The sequence below is a fragment of the Myotis brandtii genome, unplaced genomic scaffold (genome assembly GCF_000412655.1).
Source record: "Myotis brandtii unplaced genomic scaffold, ASM41265v1 scaffold182, whole genome shotgun sequence".
NCBI lineage: Eukaryota > Metazoa > Chordata > Mammalia > Chiroptera > Vespertilionidae > Myotis > Myotis brandtii.
In genome coordinates this window covers 4,107,054-4,120,503 of record NW_005356751.1, presented here as the reverse complement: position 1 = coordinate 4,120,503, position 13,450 = coordinate 4,107,054, and the positions used below count along the sequence as shown (strand labels likewise).

The 13,450-nt window shown below is 38.0% G+C and overlaps 1 long non-coding RNA gene across 1 annotated transcript; it reads right to left on the bottom strand.

The window, feature by feature from the left end:
- Nucleotides 1-3,077: 3,077 nt before the first annotated feature.
- LOC106725719 lies at nucleotides 3,078-7,462 on the bottom strand. Its single transcript, XR_001361643.1, has 3 exons — nucleotides 7,382-7,462; nucleotides 6,549-6,682; nucleotides 3,078-3,265 (listed from the first exon to the last, which is right to left on the bottom strand). It is a non-coding gene; the product is annotated as an uncharacterized LOC106725719 (long non-coding RNA).
- Between the last annotated feature and the right edge of the window lie 5,988 nt (nucleotides 7,463-13,450).

Genomic DNA, 13,450 nt, shown 5'->3' with positions numbered 1-13,450 from the left:
AATATACTTTAGAATTATACCTACAAAAACTGGATATGTTAGAATAATTTTTAAAAATAAATATAAAGTATCTTTGCTTAAAATTCTTTAAAACTATCAAAAATATGTCAAGGAATGAGAGTTTATCAAAAATAGCAAGAAATCATTTCTTGAAAAGCACATAAAATGTTTAGAAATTAAAATTAGAAATTCAATGACAGATGAAACAGCAGATCAGATGCAGCTGAAAAGAGACTTTGCAAAGTGAATAATAGGACTAAAGAAATAACTACAATGCAAGTCAATAGATACAGACATAAAAATTGTGAAATAGAACATGGATTGAGAAGTTTGAACTACAGTTAATCAGAGTCCTACTGAAGGAGGTAATAGGGAGAGGCAATATTTTGAAGAGATTATAGCTGAGATTTTTCCAGAATCTATTAAACTCATGAATCTTCAGATCCAGGAACTATAGTGAACCCCAAGCAAAATAGATACAGACAAATCTTCACTAGACATATTGTAATGAGACAGTAAAACATCAAGTTAAAAAGATGGTGATCTTAAAAGTACACTACACTTCCCCACAAGCAACCCCCTAAAAAGAGCAGCCAAGGAGTAAACCAACAGATTATTTTCAAGGAAACATCAATTAGACAAAAGCTGATTTCTCACCAACAAGAAAAGCATGACAATGGGATAATGTCTCAAAGCACTGAATGAAATTGTCAATTTATAAATCTGTACCAGCAATGTTGTCTATTAACATTGAAGTAAAAAATAAATTTTTTAAAAATTTTCAGACAAACTAAAAGAATTACTTCCAATATTTACCACAGGAACTTCTACAGCAAAAAAGAAAATAGTCTCAAAAGGAAAGTCTGAAATATAAGAGGAAATACTAGTGAGAAAAATAATAAGAATTTGGATAAATCTCAACAAACAATAACTGCATAAAACAAAAATGATATATAACTTGTGGGATTACTTTTTAAGTGAACTAAAATTCTGCACAACAAAAGCATAAAATATAAATGCTGAAAGTAGAAGGATAAAAATGATATACCAGTCAAATACTAATGAAAAAAAATCTGGTATTGTTATATTAACTTTAAATGGAAGGTGAACACTTTACCAAAGATAATGAAGGCCACTAGGTAGATTTTTTTTTAAGTTTTAGTAAACCAAGAAGGAATATTAATTCTAAATGTATGTGAACATAAGACAGCTTCAAAAATATATAAAAAAATTTTGAGACCACCACGAGGACATACTGATGAATTCACTGTCTTTGTGAGAGACTTCACATACCTCTTAAAATAACTGACAGATTGAGTGAACAAGAAATTGTAAGGACATAGAAAATTTAAACAAACACATTTGTCAAGCTTAATCAAATGACCTCATATAAAACAGGGGCCTCCAAAATAGATAACATCATTATTTTAAAACACACAAGGAACATTTGAAAGGAAATGGGAAGATACTGAGTATAACTCAACGCTGACAGAAAAAGTAAAGAAATCATTGACTCCTCTTCCTGGGTCCTAATCCTTACTTAAATAGTAACCTGTAGCCATTCTCAGAAAGAATGGAACTCCTTCATAGAATCTCAGGGTGGAGGCACTTCAGAGTTGCGTACTCCAACCCTATGCCTAGTTGAAAAGTCTCGACAACCTTCCCTAAAGCCTTAACCTAGCTTCTGTTTAAATGTATCCCTGATGCCCGGCCAGCATGGCTCAGTGGCTGAGAGTCGACTGACCTATAACCAGGTCAAGGTTTAATTCTCGGTCAGGGCACATGCCTGGGTTGCAGGCTCAATCCTCAGTGAGGGGTGTGCAGGAGGCAGCCGATCAATGATTCTCTCTCATCATTGATGTTTCTGTCTATCTCTCCCCTCTTCCTTCCTCTCTGAAATCAATAAAAAAAAATATTTAAAAAAATAAAATAAAATGAATAAATAAATGTATCCATGATGGGGAACTGTGGTGTGCCTGCCTTTAACCAGTTACCATGCCCGCAAGCAAGTCATTTTTTCACAGCAGCAATTCAACTATACCTCTGAGATAACTAGTAATTATCTTAGAGTCTGTCATAGGATGAGTCTGGTAATGATGTAAAAAATTCTACCCAGAATCCAAATGTTATACCTAGGTGACAGGGCTTACTGAAAACAATTTTATAACCAGGCAAGGCAATTATGTGGAGTGTCAGAACAATGTGGTTAGGCTTTGTAAGCCCTATTCAGAGCTTCCTACAACCTGGACTAGCAAAATACATACACATCTCCCATTAAGAGTTTTAAAATTTGTAATAAAAAATATATATAATAAAATCCTGCTCCATCTTTCCCTACTTCCAATTCTTGTCCTCCAGTGGCAATAACTTTCAATTTCTTTGTCTGTGTTTTCTAGAATTTATTTCAAAATTCTTAATAATGTGTTATGTTAATTTTTCTTAAATTTTTCAATTTTATGTTTTATTTCCACTATCTATATATAGAAAAGCCTAAGCGACTGAACAACCGGTGGACCGGTCACTATGACGTGCACTGACCACCAGGGAGCAGACGCACAAAGCAGAAGCTGCCCCCTGGTGGTCAGTGCGCTCCCCCAGCCAATCTCCTGCAGCCAGCCAACCTCCTGCAGCTGTCCAACCTCCCCAGCTGGCCAGCCCCGATTGGCCCCAATCGCCAGCCTGGCCAAGGGACCCCACCCGTGCACAAATTCATGCACCTGGCGTCTAGTATAAAATAAAAATTTAACTCTTACATACCCTGCTTGCATATATATATCCCTGATAATCTCAATATAGCTTTTTACTCTTTTTGCTTAAATCAGTGTAAAGTACTTACATTATTATAATAAAATTAATATTATTCAGGAATGAGCCTATAGTATACAATGATAAGGTTTCTTTCCATGGGCAACTTTTTTTTCTAGAGGAAATACTGCCTTTTTATTTCCTCAACTTTTTATATACTTATCTCTTATTATTTCACCCACAATTCTTCAACTGAACTAAAAATATTCTCTCAAGTTCAAACTCTATAAGGTATTCTATAAGTTTCCTTTTTCTTTAAGAACTCACTCTCTTGGGTATCTCCATCCTTCTGATTGCACTGTATATCTGTTGTACTGTTAGGACTTCTCTTCACAGTCATCCTGGGAATTTCCTTCCTTTTCCACTGTGTTCCATTGGATCCTTGTTCCCTGGATCCTATGTTTTCCACATTTCTTTGTTTGTCACCTTGTTTTGGCAATGCACATCCCATAATTGTCTCCTAAAAAATGAGTAAATTTTAAAAGATATTGCAATGTACATTTTATTGACAGGGTGAGTTTTGAATTGTGAACTGAAAATCTTTCTCATCAGAATTTTAAAGGCACTGACTTCTAATTTTGTCAATTGCCATAGAGAAGTCTCATGCTCTCTGATTATTGATTCTTATTCTGTGACCTCTTTTTCAAAAATATGTTTTTATTGTTTTTTAGATAGAGAGGAAGGGAGAGGCAGAGAGAGAGAAACTTTGATCAGCTGCCTCCTGCATACCCACCACTGGGATTGAGCCCACAACCTGGGCATGTGTCCTGACTGGGAATTAAATAGGAGACCTCTTGGTCTATGGGACGGTGCTCAATCTACTGAGCCACACGGGCCAGGTTCTATGACCTCTTTTCATGTGAGCATTTATGTGAAAATTCAAAAACAATGTATGTCAAATAATAGATGTTATTAATTTTTGTATCTTTATATAATTTAGCCATTAGAAATTATATTTTAGAAAAATATTTAATGTCTTAATAAAATAACCAAAATAGAAAAGATAACATATTAATGTTTTAAAACACTGAAAGATAACTCAACAAAGTATTAAAAGTGGCACTGCTGTATGATACAATTTTGAGTTCCCTTTTTTAGTAACTTCTTGTTATAGACTAATGTATGGTTGTGTCCCTTGACCCCAAATTCAAAATTGAAGCCCTAAGCTCACAATGAGATTATTTTTGTAGCTGGAGTCTTGGGAGGTAATTAGGTGTAGATGAGGTCTTGGGGGTGCAGCTCCCATGATAGAATTAGTGTCCTTATAAGAAGAGGTAAAGACACTAGAGCACTCTTTCTCTCTCAAGGCCATGAGAACATGAGAGAAGGCAGCTTTCTGCAAACCAAGAAAGGGATTCTCACCAGGATCCAAATATGCCAGCACCTTAATCTTGACTTCCCAGTCTCCAGACTGTGAGAAATAAATGTCTCTTGTTTAAGCCACCTTGATATAGCAACTGAAGCTGACTAAGACACTTCTATACTAAATAAGTGTATGGGACCTGTTTTTTTAATATATATATAGTTGGGTTTATAAAAGTGTCCTAATGCCATGTTAAAAATCCTCTTTCAACCAGTAATAAATATCATTATTACTCTGGAAAAATCAATAAAGGAGCATATTAATATAAATATTTACAATTATAATTTTAATCTATTTCCAACATCTTATAATAAACATTTTCAACACATAGCAAAGTTGAAAAAAATTGTCAGTAAACAACTGTATTCCTAATGCCTGGATTATAGCAATAACATTTTGCTATATGTGTTTTATCACATATCTATCCATCTATCCATTCCTCTAGCCATACATTAATCTCTCTTACTTTTTATGTATTTCAAAATGAATGTTTCAGTATGCATATTATTAACTCGAGTTCAATATTATTTGTAGTAATTTTCTTTAGAGGTAATTTTTATATAAAGTAAAATGTACAAATATGAAATATAAATTCACTGAGTTTTGGTAAATGCATATATCTGTGTAACTCAAACTGCTATCAAGATATATAACTGTATGACTCCATGTAAAATGTAAAACCCTTTCAACCATATAGGTCCACTTATCAGCCACCTCCAGCCTTAATGCTATAATTCTCATATGTATTACATCAATATACATTATAAACTCATGAGACAATGTTACAAGTGTTCCTTTAAACTGTCACATATTTTAAAGAAATTAAGAGAAAAGTAATATTTTATTTTTACTAGTTCAGATGCTCTTTCTTCCTTTTTCCCTACTTCTCTCCCCCTCTCTCTCTCTTCCTTCTTTCTGAAGAACCAGGTTTCCATCTGGCCTTATTTTCCGTCAGCCTGAACTTCATTTAACATATCTTTAGTGTAGTTCTGTTTAAAACAAGTTCTCTGAATTTTCTGTTATCTGAAAATATCTTTATTTGCCTTCATTTCTTAAACAATATTTTTGTTGATATAAAAATTTTAATATAGTTTTGGGCAAACAGGTTTTTTTCTCTCTTTCTTATAGTTCTTTAAAGATGTTGGGTAGCTGTCTTCTCTCTTCATTGTTTCTGAGAATTTTTAATACCAAAGTATTAAAAGTGGCACTGCTGTATAAAATTTGAACTCAAATTATTGTACCCTTATATGTAATGCATTGCTTTTTTTTTCCTGGTTGCTATCTAGATTTACTCTTTATTCTTAATTTTAAGCAGTTTGACTATACTCTGATTTGGGGTTTGCTAAGCTTTTATAAACCGTAAACTTACAATTTACACAAAATTGGGGTATTTTGGCCATTATTTCTTAAAATGTTTCTTTGTGTTGCATTTGCTTTTTCTTCTTACTTCTGAGCCTCCAATTATACATATGTTAAGTGTTTTGATATTGTACCACAAATCCATGAGGTACTATTTCTTTATTTGTAAAGTGTTTTTGCTCACTGTACTTTGGATTAGATAATTCTGTTGATTTATCTTCAAGTTCAGTGCTTCTTTCTCTGTCATCTCCTTTCAGCTCTTAAATGGTTCTTTCCTCTGTCTCCTCCTTTCTGTTGTTAAATTTTATATTTCATGTAATTTAATTTTTAGTTCAAGAATTTGTTTGGTTCTTTTCATGGTTTATTTTCTTGCTGAAATTTCCTGTCTTTTCATTTATTTTAATCATATTTTCCTTTACATAATTGTGCATAGTTATAATAACTGCTTTAAAATCCTTTGACTGATAATTACAAAAGCTGGGTCATATCAGGTTTCATCTTTTTTGATTGTCATTCTTCTCAAGAATAGATTTTTTTTTTGTTTCTATTATGTTAAATAAATTTGAATTGTATCCTTGATATTGTGAACCTTATCTAGGGAGACTCTGGAATACGTTACATTCCTCTGAAGAATATTACTTTTTGTTTTGTTTTTTTGTTGTTGTTGTTTTGGTTTGGTTTAGCAGATAAGTAACTTAGCTGAATTTAAACTGCAAGTTTTTGTCTCTTGGGCACTAGCCCAAATCTGTTATTTTATCCTGAGCTAAGCTACTTAAAATCTGACCCACCCATAAGGAGTTCAGGGATCAGTACAAGTTTTAGCAAAAATTTGTACACAGAATTTTTGGTTCCTCTCTTAGGATTTGTCATTGCCAGAATTCCTCCCTCACTTCCCAGGGGCCATGATTGCCTTAAGCTCTGCTCTCTGATCCTTCAGGCCAGAAAGACTATTGGTTTTCACAGGTATTTTAGCTGCGCCATGTATTCAACTGTAAAAAAAAACAAAACAAAGAAAACTCACCCTTAACCATTTCCCTCTTCCAAACCAATCCTCTCCATAATCTGTTTAACTTTGTTCAGCCTCCATTGCTTCCAGGAAGTCTTTGTTTGTTCGTTTTCCTGTTGTTTATAGTTGTTATCTCTGGGAGGACCATTCTAAAAGTAATCAGAGTTACTTTTATAATTAAGAAAATTATTTTTTATTATATTAATATCCTATATAATAAAACCCTATTATGCAAATTGACCAAATGGTGGAATGACCAGCTGAACGACCTGTCACTATGGCATGCACTGACCACCAGGGGGCAGATGCTCAATGTAGGAGCTTCCCCCTGGTGGTCAGTGTGCTCCCACAGGGGGAGCACCGCTCAGCCAGAAGCCGGGCTCACAGCTGGCGAGCGCAGTGGCAGTAAGGAGCAAGGGGTCCTGGACTGAGAGAGCCCCAACTGCAAGAGAAATGTCTGACTGCCGGCTTAGGCCCAATACCCCTGGGGGGATCGGGCCTAAGCCAGCAGACGGACATCCCCCAAGGGGTCCCCAACTGCAAGAGGGTGCAGGCCGGGCTGAGAGACCTCCCCAGTCCTCGATTTTCATGCACCAGGCCTATAGTTGTATCATAAGCAAAAACTTTCCGTTCCAAAAAAAAGGAAAAAACTTTACATTTATATAGAGAGCAATGGGAAGTAGACTTTGGAGAATGATAGTAAAAGTTTTAGGAGAATGAAACAGAGCTAAAAATTACACAGCAATAATTCAGATTGTAAAATAGGAAAGTCTCTAAGACAAAGGACACCTCTGAGCAGGTATTGCACCCATCAACATTAGCAAGGAGAAAGGCAAACCACAGCTTACCTGGTCAGTATTTTCATCTCTAGGTATTCTTGTTAACAGTTACTCTTCCCTTTCTGGTGTAAGCCCCTCTCATCCCAGAGTACCCATAATCCATAATACACTTACTGAGTTTGATTTCCAACTTCCTCCAAAGCATAAGTCTCTCCTCAGTTGATGAGCATCTGAGTGGACATCTGTAAGCTTCCTAGTTCCGTGGAAACCATAAATTTATATGGACAATATCATCATTTGTGATGAGAATATCTGATTGAAACCAACTATGTGATATTGAGTAAGTCATTTCCCCTTTCTGCCTTAATTTCTTCACTTACAAAATGAGCAGTAAACTAACAGAACTTCAAGTTCAATTTTTTTATCTTTAAATTCTACAGAATTAGACAGAAGTTCTGTAAAACATAAATATGCTTTAAATATATTTTAAAATTATTTTTTCCTCTAAAATCTGCTATCCTATATAAAAAGCCACTAGAGGGGAGTAAAACATTAGATGAGGACATACCACAATTCAACTTGGGTATCTTGTATAAACTGTATTTGCAACTGTTGCCTAATGTGTGTTGTTTCAAATCAATCATATTTGATTGCTTTAAATTACAAAGATGTGAGGGCATCACCATTTCCGTGTGGAAATCTTCTGCTTTGTGGAATACAGCCTTAAGCCTTATACTCTCTAAAGTCACTGGCTAATGGAACAAGATCAGTTCCTTATAACAAGCATGCCCATCCCATTTCTAGTTTTCTATTTATTTACAACTGAGTTACAGCAACCAAAAAGATTCCCTAATCCTTAGTACAGAAGAGATGTTTTGTCCTGACAACTAATTCTTACTGAAAGGCAGGAGCAATGCCAGTATTCCCAGCCCTTGAGTAGTTAGTTCCATGTTGAAAGAGACCTCAGAACCTTGTCTGCGTTCCAAGTTCTTTGCACCCAAAGGCTGAAAGAAAGATTCCTTAGGTGGGATTTCTCTCACATTAAGATGATTAGAAACCCCTGGCCCAGTAGTTTAATACTTTTACTTTGAAGAAATACAATCTTAATATAATTTTCCCATCTTCTTCTCTTTCAAAGTTAGGTTTTAAAAGGAGGTCTGAGCCTCTGGTTCTTATTCACAGGGAACCAGCCTCAGAGGAAAGGAAGGAGAAACAGAAGCAGAAACAGCAAGATGGTGCCCTAGTGGGGCTCCACTGGAAAATCAGGCAGAGGACCAGGAATTTCCATTCTTCTTCTTTGAATTCTACTTCAGGGGTGGGAGGTGTCTTAATTTCTTAGTTTCCCAGTAGTTGTAGAGAGAGCATTAATTTTGGAGTCAGTTGGACAGATCCTAGGTTGATGAACTGACTTCTGTGTGACCTGGAGCTATTTACATAACCTTTTCTGCACAATATGTGAAGCAGGACTCTTGGTTACAATGAACATTAATCAAATTCAAATTAGGCTTTCTATATAGACAATGTCATCAGGTCTCTCTCTCTCTCTCTCTCTCTCTCTCTCTCTTTCCCCTTCTTTTTCTCTCCCTCTGTTTTTCTCTATATTTTGATTCTAGAATCCCTGAATTTCATTCTAATAGCATACTGCCTACTTTATTTGGCCAATGGAAGAGGATCTAAAAAAATGACATCCACCCCTGAAAGAGTCTTTCTTTCAATAGCTATATATACAATCCTAGAGACAGGCTGATTGCCTAGCTTGAGTCTTGTGCCCATCTCTGTGCTAACTCATGTCCCTAAAATTAATCAATACATTAATCATGTAGCCACTAAGATTAATGACTAGGGTTGCCAGATAAAATAAAGGATTCCTTACTAAATCTGAATATTAGATGAACAAATAATTTTTTTAACATAAGTCCCATGTAATTTCGGACATCCTATCTAATAAAGATGAATATGCTAATTGACCCTCACACCATTGCAAAGATGGCGGCGCCCACAGCCAATAAGGAGGGAATATGCTAATTGACTGCCCTGCCCTCAAAGATGGTGGCGCCCATAGCCAATAAGGAGGGGATATGCTAATTGACTACCACGCCCTCAAAGAGGGCAGCGCCCTCAGCCACAAGATGGCCAGCAGGGGAGGGCAGTTGTGGGTGACCAGGCCAGCAGGGGAGGGCAGTTGGGGGCAGCCGGGCTGGCAGGGGAGGGAAGTTGGGGGCAACCGGGCTGGCAAGGGAGGGCAGTTGGGGGTGATCAGGCTGGCAGGGGAGTGGTTAGGGGGTGATCAGGCAGGCAGGCAAGCGGTTGGGAGCCAGCAGTCCCGGATTGTGAGAGGGATGTCCCCCAAGGGGTCCCAGATTGGAGAGGGTGCAGGCTGGGCTGAGGGACAACACCTCAGCAGTGCATAAATTTCATGCACTGGGCCTCTAGTACTTATACTAAAGGGGTATTTGTTGTTTACCAGAAATTCACATTTAAATTCTAATAGTCCCATGTGTTATTTAGGGCATTCTTATCTGACCTGCATGTGAGCTAATGTAGGACTGTTTAGGAGCTCACATGTATGTCAAATAAGTTTCTGCTTGACATTCTGATGCCTACATGGTTTGTACCCCATCCACAGAACACCGCCAACATCTTGGGATCTACACTTCCTTTGCATATTGTTCGAGAGAGCAGTTGAGTGTGCTATCTTGTACTGCTGATGCTTGAAGAGGCTTCTGTGAACCAGTTTTCAGTGATTACATATAACTGCACAGTCCCCACTAGAAGGTCACCCCACACTTCAGTTATAAATATCTGTAGAGGACCACCCCATGCTTATAAGTGACTGATCTTTTTTATCCAGTTTTCACTATTTTCAGGTTCTCATTATTTTGTAGCATTAGAAAAGTATGACAATCTGTTGTTCATATGCTTGCTTTAATTTGTTCATGTAACAGCAAGGTACAGAACAGTAGGTATAACCAGCTACCACTTAGAATAGAGGCTATTTACATACACATCCCTGTGTACATAGACTCGGAGTAATCGATTCTGCTTCAAAGATGGAGGAAGAGGGGCCTGGGAATCAGAGCTGAGAAGGAGGCTTTTCACTGTACATCTTCTTGCAATGTTAAACTTAACATCTATAAGTCTAGCTTACCATTCATGTTTAACTTACCATTAATAATTTTTAAAACAATATAAACTCAGTTATGAACAATTTTCACGTATAGATCGATCATTCTGTCTACTGCACCTACAACACAACTCTGCACAGAGCAGCCAGCCACTGCCGTCCTCACCTCCTTCCTAAGCCTTTCCAGAGCCCAGCCAGCTGGGACCTCAGTGAGATACTCCACTTGCCCCTATTTCTCCTCAGCAAGCACGTGACTGTGCCCGTTAACTGCATGGGCTCTAGTGACCACGCTCACCATTGGTACAACCACCTATGCATTGTGGGGAAAGGAGAAAACCCAATAAAACATAGAACCAACATTTCCCAACTAACATTAATGAAAACTCCAGAGCAAAATGAATACATTTGAATCCATTTATATGCTTAAGATGTGAATCTTGATTAAGAAAACAAAACCACACCCACCACGAGGAGGCAGTACATATGAGATACAGCATGGAGGGGGCTCTCTTTCTCTTTTTTTCACCAATAGAAACTCACATATATGTTTGGCCTTAAACAATAATCTGTAGTCTCTAGAATTGTGGCAATAGAGGGGAACCCACATCCACATCAACTTAGTGTTTTAAAAAACCCACAGCGAAGCTTTGTGTGATGACAAAGCCACGAATACAAATGAGAGATTTGCCAGCTGGAGCCACGGGGACAGGGCTCCTCGTGGTGAAGCTACTACGTGTCTTGAGAAAACAACCAGCATGTGTTGCAGGCCCAGTGGAATGTGTTTAATAAGTTGCACATTTGTCATTGTAGGTCAGTTCTTTGGATGCCAGAAGACATAACTTCTCGTTATATAATCAAGTATCTGTCCCTGCTGGAAAATGAGCGCTCAAGAACGTCCATCACTCGGCCGTTTCCAAAAGCCTTTCTCTGGCCAGTTGGGTGTTCCGCGTTCCTCATGGAGCCCATCATAGGGGAGGTTTTGAAAGCTATGTCTGGCCTTGGGCTTTGGCTCCTCTGCCACTCATCTTTGCACCTACTCGGGGAGACTGGCCTGGCCTCTCTATATAGGCTGATGGGAAGGGGGAGGAGAGCAGCAAGGTGGAAAGTCAGAGGATTACAGATTTTCAACTTGCAGGTTTCTATATATTTGGCCATAGATTTTGTCAGCTACGGCAACATCTTAATTACTCTGAAGGACTTATGATTCAAAAAATCTCATTTTTGAGATCTTTTTTCATCTTATAGTGCCCATACCCATATGTGTTTGGCTCTAAAATCTTTGAACCCTGGCCAATAGCTCAGTTGGATAGAATGTATCCCCCATATGCCAAGATTGCGAGTGCGATCTCCGGTAAGGGCACATACAAGAAACAATCAATGAATGCATAAATAAGTGGAAAAACAAATCAATGTTTCTCTTACTCTCTCTAAAAATTCAATTAAAAAATAAATAGCATAAAATGTTTGAAGAATTCTTCCCAGAACAACAAGACTTTTCATTTCTCCTAAGGAAACCTCTGGTTAATCTTACATATCTTGATTTGGAGCCAGTTCAGAATATCTTCTTTTGTCTGTTTTTGCTTCCGTTTGGGCAAATACATGTAAATAATTAGATATGCTCCAGAGAAAAGACCTTTGCGAGTAAACTTCCTACAGTATTTATTCAGGTGACTTGAAGAAGATAACTTGCTTCCAATAGGTAAGACATCGAGGAAGTGGGTCTCACCACCAATCTAGAAGTTACACATTTGTCATTATAGGTCAGTTCTCCTTCCCAGTGAGGAAGGACACACAGTTAGGAAGGAACATTTTCCAGAAGCCCTCCAGCCCTTCCCTTCTATCAGTGTCCCACAAAACTGAGTCCTATGCCCACCCCTAAACCAATCCTGGCAGCTGGAATTGGGGCCAGGACAGTGATTAGCTCATGCCAACCAGGAGTCAGCTCTGGAGGCGGGACTGAGTCATGAGGGAAGGAACAGACACCCCCGCCTCCCTGCTCTGCCAACAAGAAGTAGGTAATCATGCTGGGTACACAACCAACAGTGTCACTCACATATCCCCAACCTTTCAGTTGTGGGGTCTAGTTTCACTGGTAAGTGATGGAATAAAAATCTGAACCTTATTTGATTCCAAAGTTCTGATCCTAATCACCACCTCAGTGTCTAACCGGAGAAAAGCCTGCTTTGTACTAACTGGATATGAGCTATGCAGCACACACCTAATTTAATTTTAGGAAGGTTTTTTGTTTTTGATTTTTAAGGACAGTGCAGCAACTCTTAACAGTCTTTAGTATGAAGACTTCTTATTAATGACACAGTAGCATCCACATATATTGTTCTTGAGGGGGAAGCAATATCAATGCTAGAAATGTATGGCTTTGGTTTAAAGACAATGTTTGCTGAGCATATGGGCTCATATCCACCTTCACATTTATGGCCACTGTGGTTACCTGCTCAGCCACAGAGAGTCCCTGTGCAAGTCCCTTCACCTTTCAAGCCTTCCTCATCAGTCAAACGAGGATAAGAAGACGCACTTTAGCACCCATATGTTCATAGCAGCACAATTCACCATAGCTAAGATCTGGAAACAGCCTAAGTGCCCATCAGTAGATGAATGGATTAGAAAACTGTGGTACATCTACACGATGGAATACTATGCTGCTGTAAAAAAGAAGGAACTCTTACAATTTGCAACGGCATGGATGGAGCTGGAGAGCATTATGCTAAGTGAAACAAGCCAGTCAATGAAGGAAAAATACCACATGATCTCACTCATTCATGGATAATAAAGACCATTACAAACTTTTGAACAATAATAGATACAGAGGCAGAGCTGCCTCAAACTGATTGTCAAACTGCAGTGGGAAGGCCAGAGAGGGTTGGGGGGCAGAAGGGAGGGGAGTAAGAGATCAACCGAAGGACTTGTATGCATGCATATAAGCATAACCAATGGACATAAAACACTGGGGGGTAGGGGAGGCCAGGGGATTGTCAAGGGCAGGGGAAAAAAGGAGA